Source organism: Mytilus edulis, chromosome 4 (assembly GCF_963676685.1).
Source record: "Mytilus edulis chromosome 4, xbMytEdul2.2, whole genome shotgun sequence".
NCBI lineage: Eukaryota > Metazoa > Mollusca > Bivalvia > Mytilida > Mytilidae > Mytilus > Mytilus edulis.
The window spans coordinates 69,441,418-69,462,479 of record NC_092347.1 but is presented as its reverse complement, the minus strand read 5'-3'; the positions used below and the strand labels follow the sequence as shown (position 1 = coordinate 69,462,479).

The following is a 21,062-nucleotide window of genomic DNA, read 5'->3' as shown; positions in this document are numbered from 1 at the left end:
TCGCTTTAAATGCGCGGGGTATACGGTGCACCTTGAAATAAATCGTGTTTTAATTGTGTTCAGGTCTCTGGTGGTAAGAATGTGTTCTTAGAGATGAAATTACCCTTTTAGCGCGCATGTACCCGTTCCAGCGCTCGGTTAATACCCTGTTACCTATTCGTTACCTATTCGTTACCTATTCGCTTATAATACATTTTTTTATACGTTTCACCTGTTAGAAAAGGATTGTCAATTATGTCCATGTCTCAGGTGGTAACAATGTGTTCTTAGAGATGAAATTACCCTATTAGCGCTCATGTACCCGTTCCAGTGCTCGGTAAATAATCTTGTTACCTATTCGTTACCTATTCGCTTTTAATGCGCGGGGTATACGCTGCAACTTGAAATAAATCGTGTTTTAATTGTGTTCATGTCTGGTGGTAACAATGTGTTCTTAGAGATGAAATGACCCCATTTGAGCGCATGTACCCGTTCCAGCGCTCGGTAAATAACCTGTTACCTATTCGTTACTTATTCGCTTTTAATGCGCGGGGTATACGGTGCACCTTTAAATAAATCGTTTTTTAATTGTGTTCAGGTCTCTGGTGGTAAGAATGTGTTCTTAGAGATGAAATTACCCTATAAGCGCGCTTGTACCCGTTCCAGCGCTCGGTTAATACCCTGTTACCTATTCGTTACCTATTCGTTACCTATTCGCTTATAATACATTTTTTTATACGTTTCACCTGTTAGAAAAGGATTTTCAATTATGTCCATGTCTCAGGTGGTAACAATGTGTTCTTAGAGATGAAATTACCCTATTAGCGCTCATGTACCCGTTCCAGTGCTCGGTAAATAATCTTGTTACCTATTCGTTACCTATTCGCTTTTAATGCGCGGGGTATACGCTGCAACTTGAAATAAATCGTGTTTTAATTGTGTTCATGTCTGGTGGTAACAATGTGTTCTTAGAGATGAAATGACCCCATTTGAGCGCATGTACCCGTTCCAGCGCTCGGTAAATAACCTGTTACCTATTCGTTACCTATTCGCTTTTAATGCGCAGGGTATACGCTGCAACTTGAAATAAATCGTGTTTTAATTGTGTTCATGTCTGGTGGCAACAATGTGTTCTTAGAGATGAATGACCCCATTAGAGCACATGTACCCGTTCCAGCGCTCGGTAAATAACCTGTTACCTATTCGTTACTTATTCGCTTTAAGTTTTAATGCGCGGGGTATACGGTGCACCTTTAAATAAATCGTTTTTTAATTGTGTTCAGGTCTCTGGTGGTAAGAATGTGTTCTTAGAGATGAAATTACCCTATTAGCGCGCATGTACCCGTTCCAGCGCTCGGTTAATACCCTGTTACCTATTCGTTACCTATTCGTTACCTATTCGCTTATAATACATTTTTTTATACGTTGCACCTGTTAGAAAAGGATTTTCAATTATGTCCAGGTCTCAGACGGTAACAATGTGTTCTTAGAGATGAAATGACCCCATTAGAGCGCATATACCCGTTCCAGCGCTCGGTAAATAACCTGTTACCTATTCGTAACCTATTCGCTTTTAATGCGCGGGGTATACGGTGTACCTTGAAATAAATCGTTTTTTAATTATGTTCAGGTCTCTGGTGGTAAGAATGTGTTCTCAGAGATGAAATTACCCTATTAGCGCGCATGAACCCGTTCCAGCGCTCGGTTAATACCCTGTTACCTATTCGTTACCTATTCGTTACCTATTCGCTTATAAAACATTTTTTTATACGTTGCACCTGTTAGAAAAGGATTTTCAATTATGTCCAGGTCTCAGACGGTAACAATGTGTTCTTAGAGATGAAATGACCCCATTAGAGCGCATGTACCCGTTCCAGCGCTCGGTAAATAACCTGTTACCTATTCGTTACCTATTCGCTTTTAATACCGGGGTATACGCTGCAACTTGAAATAAATCGTGTTTTAATTGTGTTCATGTCTGGTGGTAACAATGTGTTCTTAGAGATGAAATGACCCCATTTGAGCGCATGTACCCGTTCCAGCGCTCGGTAAATAACCTGTTACCTATTCGTTACCTATTCGCTTTTAATGCGCAGGGTATACGCTGCAACTTGAAATAAATCGTGTTTTAATTGTGTTCATGTCTGGTGGTAAGAATGTGTTCTTAAAGATGAATGACCCCATTAGAGCGCATGTACCCGTTCCAGCGCTCGGTAAATAACCTGTTACCTATTCGTTACTTATTCGCTTTTAATGCGCGGGGTATACGGTGCACCTTTAAATAAATCGTTTTTTTAATTGTGTTCAGGTCTCTGGTGGTAAGAATGTGTTCTTAGAGATGAAATTACCCTATTAGCGCGCATGTACCCGTTCCAGCGCTCGGTTAATACCCTGTTACCTATTCGTTACCTATTCGTTACCTATTCGCTTATAATACATTTTTTTATACGTTGCACCTGTTAGAAAAGGATTTTCAATTATGTCCAGGTCTCAGACGGTAACAATGTGTTCTTAGAGATGAAATGACCCCATTAGAGCGCATATACCCGTTCCAGCGCTCGGTAAATAACCTGTTACCTATTCGTAACCTATTCGCTTTTAATGCGCGGGGTATACGGTGCACCTTGAAATAAATCGTTTTTTAATTATGTTCAGGTCTCTGGTGGTAAGAATGTGTTCTTAGAGATGAAATTACCCTATTAGCGCGCATGAACCCGTTCCAGCGCTCGGTTAATACCCTGTTACCTATTCGTTACCTATTCGTTACCTATTCGCTTATAAAACATTTTTTTATACGTTGCACCTGTTAGAAAAGGATTTTCAATTATGTCCAGGTCTCAGACGGTAACAATGTGTTCTTAGAGATGAAATGACCCCATTAGAGCGCATGTACCCGTTCCAGCGCTCGGTAAATAACCTGTTACCTATTCGTTACCTATTCGCTTTTAATACCGGGGTATACGCTGCAACTTGAAATAAATCGTGTTTTAATTGTGTTCATGTCTGGTGGTAGCAATGTGTTCTTAGAGATGAAATGGCCCCATTTGAGCGCATGTACCCGTTCCAGCGCTCGGTAAATAACCTGTTACCTATTCGTTGCCTATTCGCTTTTAATGCGCAGGGTATACGCTGCAACTTGAAATAAATCGTGTTTTAATTGTGTTCATGTCTGGTGGTAACAATGTGTTCTTAGAGATGAATGACCCCATTAGAGCGCATGTACCCGTTCCAGCGCTCGGTAAATAACCTGTTACCTATTCGTTACTTATTCGCTTTTAATGCGCGGGGTATACGGTGCACCTTTAAATAAATCGTTTTTTTAATTGTGTTCAGGTCTCTGGTGGGAAGAATGTGTTCTTAGAGATGAAATGACCCTATTAGCGCGCATGTACCCGTTCCAGCGCTCGGTTAATACCCTGTTACCTATTCGTTACCTATTCGTTACCTATTCGCTTATAATACATTTTTTTATACGTTGCACCTTTTAGAAATAGATTTTCAATTGTGTTCATGTCTCTGGTGGTAACAATGTGTTCTTAGAGATGAAATGACCCTATTAGCGCATATGTACCCGTTCCAGCGCTCGGTTAATACCCTGTTACCTTTTCGTTACCTATTCGTTACTTATTCGCTTTATATACGTTTGTTGTACGTTGCACTTTTTAGAAAAAGATTTTTACTTGTTTTCATGTCTCTGGTGATAACAATGTGTAATTAGAGATGAAATGACCCTATTAGCGTGCATGAACCCGTTCCAGCGCTCGGTTAATACCCTGTTACCTATTCGTTACCTATTCACTTATAATACATTTGTTGTACGTTGCCCCTTTTAGAAAAGGATTTTCACTTGTGTTCATGTCTCTGGTGGTAACAATGTGTAATTAGAGATGAAATGACCCTATTAGCGTGCATGTACCCGTTCCAGCGCTCGGTTAATACCCTGTTACCTATTCGTTACCTTTTCGTTACCTATTCGTTACTTATTCGCTTTATATACGTTTGTTGTACGTTGCACTTTTTAGAAAAAGATTTTTACTTGTTTTCATGTCTCTGGTGATAACAATGTGTAATTAGAGATGAAATGACCCTATTAGCGTGCATGAACCCGTTCCAGCGCTCGGTTAATACCCTGTTACCTATTCGTTACCTATTCACTTATAATACATTTGTTGTACGTTGCCCCTTTTAGAAAAGGATTTTCACTTGTGTTCATGTCTCTGGTGGTAACAATGTGTAATTAGAGATGAAATGACCCTATTAGCGTGCATGTACCCGTTCCAGCGCTCGGTTAATACCCTGTTACCTATTCGTTACCTATTCGTTACCTATTCGTTACTTATTCGCTTTATATACGTTTGTTGTACGTTGCACTTTTTAGAAAAAGATTTTTACTTGTATTCATGTCTCTGGTGGTAACAATGTGTAATTAGAGATGAAATGACCCTGTTAGCGCTTATGTACCCGTTCCAGCGCTCGGTTATTACCCTATTACCTATTCGTTACCTATTCACTTATGATACGTTTGTTGTACGTTGCACCTTTTAGAAAAAGATTTTTACTTGTGTTCATGTCTCTGGTGGTAACAATGTGTAATTAGAGATAAAATGACCCTATTAGCGTGCATGTACCCGTTCCAGCGCTCGGATAATACCCTGTTACTTATTCGTTCCTTATTCGCTTTTAATGCGCAGGGTAAGTATACGTTGCAGCTTGAAATAAATCGTTTTTTAATTGTGTTCATGTCTTTGGTGGTAACAATGTAATCTTAGAGACGAAATGACCCTATTAGAGTGCATGTACCCGTTCCAGCGCTCGGTTAATACTGTAAACCAACTTAATTTCGCGAGCGATTTATTTTCGCGATTTTCGCGAGTAGAAAAATAACGCGAAAATAAATCGTCGCGAATATGTAAAACTTGGATCTTTCCTTATTAAACTTCATCAAGTAAATCAGAAAATCGCGAAATTAAATAGCCGCGAATTGGTCAAGAAAGGGTAAAACGCGAAATAAAGTATTCGCGAAAATAAGTTGGTTTACAGTACCCTGTTACCTATTCGTTACCTATTCGTTACTTATTCGCTTTAAATACGTTTGTTGTACGTTGAAATCCTTTTCTAAAAGGTGCAACGCACAACAAACGTATTATAAGTGAATAGGTAACGAATAGGTAACGAATAGGTAACAGGGTATTAACCGAGCGCTGGAACGGGTACATGCGCGCTAATAGGGTCATTTTATCTCTAAGAACAAATTGTTACCACCAGAGACATGGACACAATTGAAAATCCTTTTCTAAAAGGTGCAACGTACAACAAACGTATTATAAGTGAATAGGTAACGAATAGGTAACAGGGTAATAACCGAGCGTTGGAACGGGTACATGCACGCTAATAGGGTCATTTCATCTCTAATTACACATCGTTACCACCACAGATATGAACACAAGTGAAAATTCTTTTCTAAAAGGTGCAACGTACAACAAACGTATTTAAAGCGAATAAGTAACGAATATGTAACGAATAGGTAACAGGGTATTAACCGAGCGCTGGAACGGGTACATGCGCTCTAATAGGGTCATTTCGTCTCTAAGATTACATTGTTACCACCAGAGACATGAACACAATTAAAAAACGATTTATTTCAAGGTGAAACGTATACCTACCCCGCGCATTAAAAGCGTATAAGGAACGAATAAGTAACAGGGTATTATCCGAGCGCTGGAACGGGTACATGCACGCTAATAGGGTCATTTCATCTCTAATTACACATTGTTACCACCAGAGACATAACACAAGTGAAAATCCTTTTCTAAAAGGTGCAACGTACAACAAATGTATTATAAGTGAATAGGTAACAAATAGGTAACGAATAGGTAACGAATAGGTAACGAATAGGCAACAGGGTATTAACCGAGCGCTGGAACGGGTACATGCGCGCTAATAGGGTCATTTCATCTCTAAGAACACATTGTTACCACCAGAGACATGGACACAATTGAAAATCCTTTTCTAAAAGGTGCAACGTACAACAAACGTATTATAAGTGAATAGGTAACGAATAGGTAACAAAGTATTAACCGAGCGCTGGAAAAGGTACATGCACGCTAATAGGGTCATTTCATCTCTACTTACATATTGTTACCACCAGAGACATGAACACAAGTGAAAATCCTTTTCTAAAAGGTGCAACGTACAACAGACGTATTTAAAGCGAATAAGTAACGAATAGGTAACGAATAGGTAACAGGGTATTAACCGAGCGCTGGAACGGGTACATATGTGCTAATAGGGTCATTTCATCTCTAAGAACACATTGTTACCACCAGAGACATGAACACAATTGAAAATCCTTTTCTAAAAGGTGCAACGTACAACAAACGTATATAAAGCGAATAAGTAACGAATAGGTAACGAATAGGTAACAGGGTATTAACAGAGCGCTGGAACGGGTACATATGCGCTACTAGGGTCATTTCATCTCTAAGAACACATTGTTACCACCAGAAACATGAACAAAATTGAAAATCCTTTTCTAAAAGGTGCAACGTACAACAAACGTATTATAAGTGAATAGGTAACGAATAGGTAACGAATAGGTAACGAATAGGTAACAGGGTATTAACCGAGCGCTGGAACGGGTACATGCGCGCTAATAGGGTCATTTCATCTCTAAGAACACATTCTTACCACCAGAGACCTGAACACAGTTAAAACACGATTTATTTCAAGTTGCAGCGTATACCCCGCGCATTAAAAGCGAATAGGTAACGAATAGGTAACAAGATTATTTACCGAGCACTGGAACGCGTACATGAGCGCTAATAGGGTAATTTCATCTCTAAGAACACATTGTTACCACCTGATACATGGACATAATTGAAAATCCTTTTCTAACAGGTGAAACGTATAAAAAAATGTATTATAAGCGAATAGGTAACGAATAGGTAACGAATAGGTAACAGGGTATTAACCGAGCGCTGGAACGGGTACATGCGCGCTAATAGGGTCATTTCATCTCTAAGAACACATTCTTACCACCAGAGACCTGAACACAATTAAAAAACGATTTATTTCAAGGTGCACCGTATACCCCGCGCATTAAAAGCGAATAAGTAACGAATAGATAACAGGTTATTTACCGAGCGCTGGAACGGGTACATGCGCTCAAATGGGGTCATTTCATCTCTAAGAACACATTGTTACCACCAGACATGAACACAATTAAAAGACGATTTATTTCAAGTTGCAGCGTATACCCCGCGCATTAAAAGCGAATAGGTAACGAATAGGTAACAAGATTATTTACCGAGCACTGGAACGGGTACATGAGCGCTAATAGGGTAATTTCATCTCTAAGAACACATTGTTACCACCTGAGACATGGACATAATTGACAATCCTTTTCTAACAGGTGAAACGTATAAAAAAATGTATTATAAGCGAATAGGTAACGAATAGGTAACGAATAGGTAACAGGGTATTAACCGAGCGCTGGAACGGGTACATGCGCGCTAAAAGGGTAATTTCATCTCTAAGAACACATTCTTACCACCAGAGACCTGAACACAATTAAAACACGATTTATTTCAAGTTGCAGCGTATACCCCGCGCATTAAAAGTGAATAGGTAACGAATAGGTAACAAGATTATTTACCGAGCACTGGAACGGGTACATGAGCGCTAATAGGGTAATTTCATCTCTAAGAACACATTGTTACCACCTGAGACATGGACATAATTGAAAATCCTTTTCTAATAGGTGAAACGTATAAAAAAATGTATTATAAGCGAATAGGTAACGAATAGGTAACGAATAGGTAACAGGGTATTAACCGAGCGCTGGAACGGGTACATGCGCGCTAATAGGGTCATTTCATCTCTAAGAACACATTCTTACCACCAGAGACCTGAACACAATTAAAAAACGATTTATTTCAAGGTGCAGCGTATACCCCGCGCATTAAAAGCGAATAAGTAACGAATAGGTAACAGGTTATATACCGAGCGCTGGAACGGGTACATGCGCTCAAATGGGGTCATTTCATCTCTAGGAACACATTGTTACCACCAGACATGAACACAATTAAAACACGATTTATTTCAAGTTGCAGCGTATACCCCGCGCATTAAAAGCGAATAAGTAACGAATAGGTAACAAGATTATTTACCGAGCACTGGAACGGGTACATGAGCGCTAATAGGGTAATTTCATCTCTAAGAACACATTGTTACCACCTGAGACATGGACATAATTGACAATCCTTTTATAACAGGTGAAACGTATAAAAAAATGTATTATAAGCGAATAGGTAACGAATAGGTAACGAATAGGTAACAGGGTATTAACCGAGCGCTGGAACGGGTACATGCGCGCTAAAAGGGTAATTTCATCTCTAAGAACACATTCTTACCACCAGAGACCTGAACACAATTAAAACACGATTTATTTCAAGTTGCAGCGTATACCCCGCGCATTAAAAGCGAATAGGTAACGAATAGGTAACAAGATTATTTACCGAGCACTGGAACGGGTACATGAGCGCTAATAGGGTAATTTCATCTCTAAGAACACATTGTTACCACCTGAGACATGGACATAATTGACAATCCTTTTCTAACAGGTGAAACGTATAAAAAAATGTATTATAAGCGAATAGGTAACGAATAGGTAACGAATAGGTAACAGGGTATTAACCGAGCGCTGGAACGGGTACATGCGCGCTAAAAGGGTAATTTCATCTCTATGAACACATTCTTACCACCAGAGACCTGAACACAATTAAAACACGATTTATTTCAAGGTGCACCGTATACCCCGCACATTAAAAGCGAATAGGTAACGAATAGGTAACAGGTTATTTACCGAGCGCTGGAACGGGTACATGCGCTCTAATGGGGTCATTTCATCTCTAAGAACACATTGTTACCGTCTGAGACCTGGACATAATTGAAAATCCTTTTCTAACAGGTGCAACGTATAAAAAAATGTATTATAAGCGAATAGGTAACGAATAGGTAACGAATAGGTAACAGGGTATTAACCGAGCGCTGGAACGGGTACATGCGCGCTAAAAGGGTAATTTCATCTCTAAGAACACATTCTTACCACCAGAGACCTGAACACAATTAAAACACGATTTATTTCAAGTTGCAGCGTATACCCCGCGCATTAAAAGCGAATAGGTAACGAATAGGTAACAAGATTATTTACCGAGCACTGGAACGGGTACATGAGCGCTAATAGGGTAATTTCATCTCTAAGAACACATTGTTACCACCTGAGACATGGACATAATTGACAATCCTTTTCTAACAGGTGAAACGTATAAAAAAATGTATTATAAGCGAATAGGTAACGAATAGGTAACGAATAGGTAACAGGGTATTAACCGAGCGCTGGAACGGGTACATGCGCGCTAAAAGGGTAATTTCATCTCTAAGAACACATTCTTACCACCAGAGACCTGAACACAATTAAAACACGATTTATTTCAAGGTGCACCGTATACCCCGCGCATTAAAAGCGAATAGGTAACGAATAGGTAACAGGTTATTTACCGAGCGCTGGAACGGGTACATGCGCTCTAATGGGGTCATTTCATCTCTAAGAACACATTGTTACCGTCTGAGACCTGGACATAATTGAAAATCCTTTTCTAACAGGTGCAACGTATAAAAAAATGTATTATAAGCGAATAGGTAACGAATAGGTAACAGGGTATTAACCGAGCGCTGGAACGGGTACATGCGCGCTAATAGGGTAATTTCATCTCTAAGAACACATTCTTACCACCAGAGACCTGAACACAATTAAAAAACGATTTATTTAAAGGTGCACCGTATACCCCGCGCATTAAAAGCGAATAAGTAACGAATAGGTAACAGGTTATTTACCGAGCGCTGAAACGGGTACATGCGCTCTAATGGGGTCATTTCATCTCTAAGAACACATTGTTACCACCAGACATGAACACAATTAAAACACGATTTATTTAAAGGTGTACCGTATACCCCGCGCATTAAAAGCGAATAAGTAACGAATAGGTAACAGGTTATTTACCGAGCGCTGGAACGGGTACATGCGCTCTAATGGGGTCATTTCATCTCTAAGAACACATTGTTACCACCAGAGATATGAATTTAATTGAAAATCCTTTTCTAAAAGGTGCAACGTACAACAAACGTACTATAAGCGAATAGGTAACGAATAGGTAACGAATAGGTAACAGGGTATTAACCGATTGCTGGAACGAGTACATATGCGCTTATAGGGGTATTTCATCTATAAGAACACATTATTACCACCAGAGATATGAACACAATTGGAAATCCTTTTCTAAAAGGTGCAACGTACAACAAACTTTTTAAAAGCGAATTAGTAACGAATATTTAACAGGGTATTATCCGACCGCTGGAACGGATCCAAATGCACTTATAGAGTTATATCACCTCTAAGAGCCCAAATCTTCCACCAGAGACAACAAAACAATTGAAAATCATGTTTTAAAAGGTGCAACGTAAGATACACGTATTATAAGCGAATAATAAGCGAGTGATGGAACGAATTAAACAAAATAATAGCATGATCCGAAACGATGTACACCCTGCTTACATGTTTAACTCTACCACATTATGTAAGTATGTGCCTGTCCCTAGACAAGAGCCTGAAATCAAGTAGTTATCGTTTGTTTTTGTGTTACATATTTCCGTTTATTTTTTTGTATATGAAATACGGCCGTCAGTTTTGTTGGTTGAATTGTATGAGGTTGTCATGTCTGGGCCTTTTATAGGTGACTACACGGTTTGGGCTATGCTCATTGTTGAAGGCCGTACAGTGAACTATAGTTGATAATTTCTGTGTCATTTTGGTCTAATGTGGAGTGTTGTCTCATTGGCAATCATACCACATCTTCGTTTTTTAGCAAGCGCTAACATGGTGATTTCATCCCGTCGAACCAAGATCCATCTTCAAACATACGGACATAAAGCAGTTAAAAGGTAGAACGTATAAAAAACAAGTAAGGAACAAATGCGTATCGAACATGAAGTAAAAGGATCGGTTGAGCACAAACACATATAAATAAGTCATAAAAAGATCATTTTACCTCAACCAATTCAGAACTACTACCATATGTAAGACTATTAACAACTAGATTTGTAATTGCTAGCAATAACGGAAGGCACCCCTTCCCCCTATTACCAGGTGAGCGGCAGCCATTTTGACAATTCCAAAGTCAAAGAGAGCATCTACAGATGTCTAGTAACATTTTTGCAAAGTTTCATTAAGTTTGAACATTTTGAATTTTTGATATTTTTGCTGTTTCCATGGTTACGGCGGCCATTTTGAAAATTCTAACTTCAAAATCCAACTCTGCCTATGCCAGTTACCATTCCTGTAAAGTTTCATCCAGTTTGCGGAAAATTCTTATTTTTGAAATTTTTGACCTTTTTGCATTGTTTCCATGGTAACAAGACCTATTTTGGAAATTCCAACTCCAATGTTGCTCATCATTACTGTGAAGTTTCATGAAGTTTTGAGCATTTTTAGAATTTTGAAAATTTTGGTGTAGTTTCCATGGCAACATAGTAGTTCCAATGATCGCCAAAATCATCCAACACCTGTATATAGTGGGCACCTACATTGTTTTAAAATATGATGATTCTGAGTTGAAGCATATCCAAACAGTTCACCAAAAACCAAAAACTCATTTTTTTCACAATTGTGCCGTTTCCATGGTAACGGCAGCCATATTAAACTATTCCATGCCATAATTAAAAAGGGGGAAGGATATTAAAAATCAAATAAGTAACGAATAGGTAACGAATAGGGAATAGGGAATAGGTAACGAATAGGTAACGAATAGGGAATAGGGAATAGGTAACGAATAGGCAACGAATAGGGAATAGGGAATAGGTAACGAATAGGTAACGAATAGGGAATAGGGAATAGGTAACGAATAGGCAACGAATAGGGAATAGGGAATAGGTAACGAATAGGGAATAGGGAATAGGTAACCAACTTGACGCCCATTTAATAAAGTATGGTGGTCCGTAAGGTCTATATATTATAAACAATATTCATTTGCATAAGCACATCTAGGCATGTTCAAATCATAGATGCATTTACATCAATGATCAAATACAAACAATGAAAAAGACATTTCGACAATAGGATTAATTTTTAGGCTTATATATATTTTTCTTATATATGTATTCTAATAAAATTGAGAATGGAAATGGGGAATGTGTCAAAGAGACAACAACCCGACCGAATAAAAAACAACAGCAGAGGGTCACCAACAGGTCTTCAATGTAGCGAGAAATTCCCGCACCCGGAGGCGTCCTTCAGCTGGCCCCTAAACAAATATATACTAGTCCAGTGATAATGAACGCCATACTAATTTCCAAATTGTACACAAGAAACTAAAATTAAAATAATACAAGACTAACAAAGGCCAGAGGCTCCTGACTTGGGACAGGCGCAAAAATGCGGCGGGGTTAAACATGTTTGTGAGATCTCAACCCTCCCCCTATACCTCTAACCAATGTAGTAAAGTAAACGCATAACAATACGCACATTAAAATTCAGTTCAAGAGAAATCCGAGTCTGATGTCAGAAGATGTAACCAAAGAAAATAAACAAAATGACAATAATACATAAATAACAACAGACTACTAGCAGTCAACTGACATGCCAGCTCCAGACTTCAATAAAACTGACTGAAAGATTATGATTTCATCATATGAACATCAGGCACAATCCTTCCCGTTAGGGGTTTAGTATCATACCATCATAACATATATGAGAAGAACATAACCCGTGTCATGCCAACAACTGTTTTTAAAATAAATGTGTTTAGTTCCGATGCAAAGACCTTATCAGTGATTCAATATTAACGCCAAAATATGCAATCTTTAATGACTTGACAACAGTATCGTAATTATATCCCTTCTTAATAAGTCTATTCAAAGGTTTTGTAAGTTTCTGAGGTGAATACTGACACCTTTGTGCTTTATAAAGAATATTACCATAAAACATTGGATGTGAAATACCTGAACGTATTAGAAGTCTGCATGTTGAGCTATATTTACGAATGATGTCTTTATACCGATGATAAAATTTAGTAAATGTTTTGACTAGTTTGTGATATCGAAAACCCTGGTGTAATAATTTTTCAGTAATACATAAATTTCTCTCGTTAAAATCGAAAACATTGTTACATACACGAGCGAATCGTACAAGTTGAGATATATAAACACCGTAAGATGGTGACAAGGGAACGTCACCATCTAAAAACGGATAATTAACGATAGGAAATGAAAAATCATCCCTTTTATCATAAATTTTAGTATTCAGCTTTCCATTAGTGATATAGATATCAAGATCGAGAAAAGGGCAGTGGTCATTGTTAGTATTAGCTTTATTTAAAGTAAGTTCAACAGGATAAATTTCATTAATATACATACTGAAGTCGTCATTATTGAGAGCCAAAATATCATCCAAATATCTAAAAGTATTATTAAATTTGTTTATCAGATGTTGTTTCGATGGGTCTTTGCTTATTTTTGTCATAAATTGTAACTCATAACAATACAAAAACAGGTCCGCAATAAGTGGTGCACAGTTAGTCCCCATTGGAATTCCGATAATCTGACGATATACGGAATCTCCAAAGCGAACAAAAATGTTATCTAGTAAAAATTCAAGGGCATATATAGTATCAAAGCATTTCCAATTAACATAGTTTTTTTGTTTATTGCTACTAAAAAATGACCTAAAAGAGTTTGAACATATATATTCACATTCTGATTTTTTGAATGCCCATTTAATTAGATGTGTGAATTTTTTCTTAATGAGAATGTGAGGCTTTATGTATATAAGAATTAAAAAAAATATATATTTCAATGACTACAACAAGTGTCAATATAATACTTCCATGTTACAACTTAGGAGATTATATGATCTCATATAACCTCCTTGCTACAACTAACAATTTATTTTTAAAGAAGCATTATCTGTCAATTAATGATCACCGATTTGACTCAAATTCTCGTATTTGATTTGTTATATACATACTAAAACATATTTCAAATTTACACAAAGACTAAAATAACCAGTAAAAAATACATGTAGTCGATGATATTATGTATCATCATTTCGTGTGTAATTCAGTCTAGACGCCTTCTAATTAACCATCGGGATGACCTCCGAATAATGCCGACAGTCATTTTACCAGATATAAATATTAATATGAATATGAACAGATAGGGAGAATGTGCAATTTGATTTTTCTAGGTCTGTTTGATTTCAAATTATAGAGTAAAAGATATGTTTATCATCGTTTTTAGCTTCAACCCCGATAATTCCGTTACCATTCTACACTGTGTTAAAAGGGTGGTTTTATTATGAACCGAATTCCTCGACCAATTGGTTCTCTCATTTTCAATGGTGACATTGTTTCCCTGTTAATAGTTGTCGCCTAGTGCATTCGTAGCCCATATCTAACTAAGTGATTAAATTGAAGGTAATTTGAATATGGATTCATCGTTGAAGAAAACGAATTATTGACTAGCAGGTCAATAATGTATCAGCGATGTTTTTGCGCTAATTTTGACAAATTTGACCCAAACTGACTGTATACAACAAACCATTATTTTACTGAAAATTCCGCCGTTTTATTGATATTGAAACCAAAGGAATCGTGTTTTGAATTTTTGTCTAAATCGTAAATGGGTGATGTATATTTACAAAAAATGTACTTTAAAAACGTATCTACAAAAAAATGTACTTTAAAATGTTTAACATTTTTTCTTTGTGAGATAAAGTTGAGAATAGAAATGGGAAATATGTTAAAGAGACAACAACCCAACCTAAGAAAAGATAACAACCGAACTGAGGCCAACAATGGGTTTTCAAAGCAGCGAGGCCGAAATCCCACACCCGGAGGTGGGCCTCCGGCTCTTAAATAAAAAAGTGCACGTGTACTAGTTCAGTGAAAATGGGCGACATACTTAACTTCAAAACATATAATGTTCTAAAATAAAAAAAAAATAAAAACTTACAAGACTAACAAAGGCCAGATGCTCCTGACTTAGGACAAGCGCAAAATGCCGGCGGGTGGGGTCAAACAGTTGTTGTTTTTTTTTTCGATTTCAACCCTCTCCCTATACCTCTAGCCAATATAGAATGAAGAAACATACAGAGGCTATTATCATTATTTTGAGGATATAAAGTAATCGCCAGCTATCATTTTATTTAATAAAGGAAGCGAACGTTGTAGGTTTAAACATATTTTATTTGCAAAAGTAGCAAAAGGGATTGGACACAAGTTATAACAACATTAGAGACGTCCTCTCCTCTTTAGTCAAACATTTTTGCTTCGTTTGTAAACACTCCATGTTGCCTTTTATCCTATTTTAAGAAAGGGAAAATACCTGGAATTTCTATAAATTGAACGTGCATTGCTTTGAAAATTAACTTTTATATGTCATTTGAAACAACCCACGAGGGTAGCTTTAAAACCGTCTTGAATTTTGAAAGTATAATGAAGTGTGGGACATGTCTCCGTGGCTTTGTAGTGTACGTCCGCTATTAAGCAAAACCGTTCCCGTTTTGAGACAAAGCTGTACTTAACTTGCAGTTTTAAAATATATCAAATTTCTTTCAAAAGATTTGTTTTTTTTTACAAATTTCAAAATTCAAGACGGTTTTAAAGCTACCCTCGTGGGTTGTTTCAAATGACATATACAAATTAAGTTAATTTTCAAAGCAATAGTCAGAATGGCTAGTCGCTTGATTCAACTGACATTTGTTCTTCTCTTCTCTTCTTGCGGTGACGTCCTGATTATAAATGTAAATATTACCTCCAAGTTCCTTTATCTTTCATAAAAGTTTTAGAGTATTAGACAATAAACGGATTATACCAATTGCGTGTTTTAATTTGTTGTCACGAACACCCGGCACCAACTCCCCAAGAAACCGTGACAAGAAAAATGCCACAGATTAACTGAATTAAGAGTTATCTGCTGAAATATCATTATTTGTCGATTTAGATTAATAATTACCAGTAAAATTATTTTCAGCCGCGAGAAAAAAAAAACAATATCGGGACCATATATATTCCATCTTATTTTAGACTACAAGGGACACAGTGAATTATTGGCTTTGTTAGATGGCATTTAATGTAACATTTTCATCATATTTGTCTTGTAGGCGTTTTAGTTCTGCTTGTATGTCATATCAACTGTTACTTAACGTCCAGTGGCAAGTATGTCATGCAGTCAGGTTCATATCAAAGGAAAGGGATTTATAACTGATGATATGGGGGACGAAAGATAGAAAACATTGTTAAGTATTAATAATAAGGCATTCTCGCTATAAATCAAAACAGACTGAAAAGAAAAAGGAAATGTTTACCTTATGGTACCCCCTTTTGAATAACCGGAAGTTATTTTATCTGAGGCGTTCCGAACGGAATGTTTATTTTCGTTGCTGGTGGTTGTGAAATTTACCACATAATTTACCTTTTTTCTGACATTTAACTGACGAAATGTGACAGAAAGTTACAGACACATACAGAAAGAAGGCAAGATCTTTATTGCAAGTTGGTATTCTTTTTTTAATGCATATGTTTTGCATTTATTTTTAGATAAAATATGGGCGGTAGTGAAAACGAAAGTACATTTTTCTTTACATATAAATCATGTACAATAAATCTAATCGAAACTACTTTTTAAGATTTGACCATGTTTGTTACTGTATATTAAGGTTCATGTGGATCCTTTGGCTAAAATGGCCTTTTTTCACCTCAAAATTTACTCTGTGTACAGACAAATTTAACCTGCGCGTCTGTAAAAATTTTCAGGCATAGCATGCCCTAGATAAATAAATTTCAAATATGTTTTATGTTTTAGAAAAATAAAAACTTACCAGGATTTTGCCGTGCACTTTTTTTTCATTCCTCCAGAAGGTGCCAAAATAAACTAAGTTGGGAAACAGGTTTGAGAACTTCCCCACAGGTAATAATTGAAGTGAGGGTATTGATTGACATGGACATTAGATGGACAATAGATACCCAAGGTTGGGCGGTAAATACCACCCCCGGTATTTACCAGTGGTATTTACCGGTATTTACCGCCCGGACAATACTCCCAAAGTGGTCAATACTGGCAAATACTGGTCAATTGAAATTTTCATGGTTGTTTTTACAATTAATTGAAGTAAAAACTTGATAAAAAGTTAAATATACTTTAACTTAAATTTTTATGCATGTGTCAGCTTATAAAATTAATGAATTTGATATGTTTTATTCATTTATAACACTTTAATATTCATACTGATTTAAAATTTAATTATCATGAATTATGATATTGTATACTTAAGATATTTATAAAAATTTACATATTATTTCAACATTTATAAATCAATATATTTTTTATTCAAAATATATGACTTTACAGGTAATTAAAATTAAAGGTAAATAAAACGGGTCCGTAGAAATACCGCAAAGGACCTCCTTAGTGCACTAAGAACAAAAATGTGCACTAAGGACCTGATGGAATGATACAACGGCCACAAAGGACATGGCATATAGAAATATACTTTGAAAAACTTCATAATTTCAAATTTCATAATCATAACTTTTGTAATTAGAAAGTTATTTAATGTTTTATCGACACGCGCCTCAATTAGTTGATTGTCACCTGTGTAATCGATAGAAATTCATGTTCACTCAACCTTGACCCGTTTATAATCCACTTATAAACTGATTAAACATGTATACGGTATTTGGTGTTCTGTGTTTGTTGTTACTGTCGTGTTTATTTTGTATTTCTGTCTGTTTTATTTTTCACTTCTATGTAATAGCGTATTTTCTACTTTTATTAATTGATTTTTCATTTTAATTTTTTTTTGCTTGTTTTTAAAGTCGATTTTTTTGTTGATCTCTAGTAAATTTATATATACGGATATTTTAAAAAAGTTAAAACATGTATATTTTTGTTAACAAACACATAAGAAAACAAATAATTCAAAATATAACAGTTTATTACATTTTTAAAATATAACAGTTTATGAAATTTTTAAAATATAACAGTTTATGACATTTTTAAAACATAACACTTCATGACATTTAAAAAATATAACAGTTTATAACATAGTTTTTAAATTAATTTATATTGATATACATATTTACATATATAGATACACTATGTAACAGTCAAGTACAATCATTTGGCAAACCGCGGCATTGTTCTTGCAGCTGCACTTTTTAGTCTATGTCGTTGACCTGGCTTACGAGCTAGACGCTTCACATTGGGAATGACGAGTTTCCCATTTGATGAGAAAATCATTTTGTCTGTTAAGGTCTTGTGAGCTAGTACCTTTTTGTACAGTTTATCTTTTTCTTCGGGAGTTTTTGTGCCCCATATATAAGGAGAAGTGTAGAATTTTTGAAACAATTCGGATAGTTCGTAGTTTCCTTGACCATATATCGATCGCCTTATGTCTTTGTTATGTCGAATATCTTGGTCAGTAATTCTGGCAGAATCTGCGGCTTCCAGTCTGTTGCAATTTTAAATCTGTGGTTCATGCTTTCACAATTGTCGTTTGTCCACAATCGGTCTGGATTTGAAGAGTTTTTTAGCGGTCTATTTACGTGGTGAAAGAGTCTGTTTTTCAGTCTCTTTGTGTAATAATCTGTGATGATGGGGTATTTATTGCACAGGTTTTCGGATTTCAAATTAAAATCAATAGTGTCACTTGTGTTGCTGAAAGAGGTGGAAACTTCACATGTATTTCTTTCAAATCTGACATTATTAAAAATCCATTAAATAAAATTCAGTCGAACTTGATAATAAATGTGCAATCAAATATATATGCAAGTCGTCAACTGGTCAAGTGGCTAGATGCACATATCGTTAGCCATATAAACAACATGTCCTAATTGGGTGGTTTTAAAACTTCTAAAAATTTTATAATCATACAAAATACGCATATAGAGAAGAATAACAATTAATTCATAATCTTGCTGTACTATACAACGAATTTTATATATTGAACCAAAAGTTAACTTGAAAATGAACTTCAACAACATTGTGAATATATTGGTTTCTCAAATGTCTATTACATTGTAAAAGAAAATGGTCTTCATCTTCAAATGATCAAATAAAGATGAATTGTAAAAAAAGGCATTGACATCAGTAATAAAAGTATCTGTCATAGTACAAAGTTATGATTATTCTCTTTTTGAAAAATAAAAAAAAAACGGTATGTTATTTCATAAAATAGTATTTACCTCTTGAAGTCTTTCTATTACACGTTTGTAATCGGGTTTTGAAGAACCCCACGGACGCCACATTTTTTATTCTCAGATATCTTTCAAGGTATAATAATAGATGTAAACTCTTGTGTTGTAAATAAGAAATGAAATCTCAGAAGCATTTTTTTTCTCAATTTGTATCTCAAAATTGGCTTCTTTAAAAAAAAACAAAAGAGGTTTATTTAACAATTTCCTTTAAAACAAAATAAAACAAAGGCAAAGTAAACACAAAATTCAATTTTTAATTTTTCTTTCATCATTTGAAATTGTACCACGCCAGAGACACCGTTAGGTTTATTCAAAAACTACCATTAACTAATCAATCAGTAACGATCAAAAGATAATTGTTTATTCGATAAGGTTGATTGGACATGATGATTGGGAACTTGCAATAAGCCGTTGGTCACGTGTCGAATGGCACGCGCTGATTAAAGATCATTGAAAAGTCATTTAACTTCAAAACTACAAAAGCTATTAATACCAAACTTTGAAATTATGAGTTATATACTTATATCTTCTTATATCCATGTTCTTTGTGGTCCTAGCGTATTGTTTTAGTGTCCTTAGTGCAAAAACTTTCTCCTTAGTGCACTAAGAAGTCCTTTGCGGTATTTCTACGCACCGAAATAAAACTACAGGTAAATGAAGTTACATGTGTCTTTTTTACATATCACCTGACATTGATAGGTGTGAAAAATTAATTACTAAAACAACAGCCCCCCAATAAAAGTTGACAGTACATGGGTTGAAAGTTATAAAAGTGATATTTGAAGACTCCCTTAAATAATAAATTATTTCCTGTCCAGATGCACAGGTTTGTTGGTACTCAGAGTAAATTTTGAGGTGAAAATACGGCCATTTTTAGCCATGGGGTCCACATGAACCTTAAAGAGTTTCTGGACCAGAAACTTCTAAAATACACTAAACAATAAGATTCCCCAGATAAAAAAAATTAAAAATTAAAATTAAGTCTGTACAATGTATCAATGATACATGTAAGAAAAGGGGGGGGGGGGGGGGGGGGAGAGGGGGTTGAATTCCAAAATCTTGAGTTAATTTTTGCCTTCTCCCAGTTTTCCCAGGTCTTATTTTACAATATCCTGAAATCCCGATAAAATAACATATGCTTTTTGGGCAAAATACATTAATTAATGATTGTATACCATGTATACTGTTCAAAGCAATCGTTTAGTGTATTGTAGATTCCCCCGTATTTTATAAATATAATCTAGTGAGCTTAGTTTAAATCAGATTATATATGCATTGTGACTGCAACATTCCAAAACTTAAAAGACACATAAAATAAGTAAACTTGTTTGAGATTAACAAAAGAAGGTACATACGCAAGACATTTTTATACAACCGCAAAAATATTGGTATCAAGTTGTTGTCGCTGTCGTCGTCGTCAACTTCGTCCGAAGATAGATGGTTTCCTGATAATGACTTTAGTATAAGTAAATAGAAATCAGTAAACTTTTATAGGGGCCCAAAACATACATTTACAAATGTATCTAGTTTCAGGACAATGAATTGTGTATAAGTATTTCAATTACTCTGAAATTGTACCACAATGTTCATACCATTAATTAGAAGGTTGGTATTTATTTTAAGGGTTATGGGGCAAACAGTCTAGGAATAAGGGCCAAGAAGGGGCCAAAAACAAGCATTTTTGAAATTTAGGGACAATAACTTACATGTATGTTTAACTGTATGGATCTCTCTGTCATTGTACCACAAGGTTCCATGTAATGAAGGGAAGGCTTG

General features: G+C 36.0%; 1 protein-coding gene across 5 annotated transcripts in view; it reads left to right on the top strand.

The window, feature by feature from the left end:
* LOC139520360 (probable E3 ubiquitin-protein ligase DTX3) overlaps positions 1-21,062 on the top strand; it is a 33,476-nt gene that overhangs the window by 2,718 nt on the left and 9,696 nt on the right. The window contains exon 1 of one of the 5 annotated variants that reach the window (XM_071312935.1): positions 16,193-16,326. The exons of 2 other annotated variants lie outside the window; for them this stretch is intronic. The gene's annotated coding sequence lies outside the window, so the exon portion shown is untranslated. Of the gene's footprint in view, positions 1-16,192; positions 16,327-16,422; positions 16,584-21,062 lie in introns of those variants that run through there. 2 more of the 5 variants (XM_071312932.1, XM_071312933.1) reach the window with 2 other exon arrangements.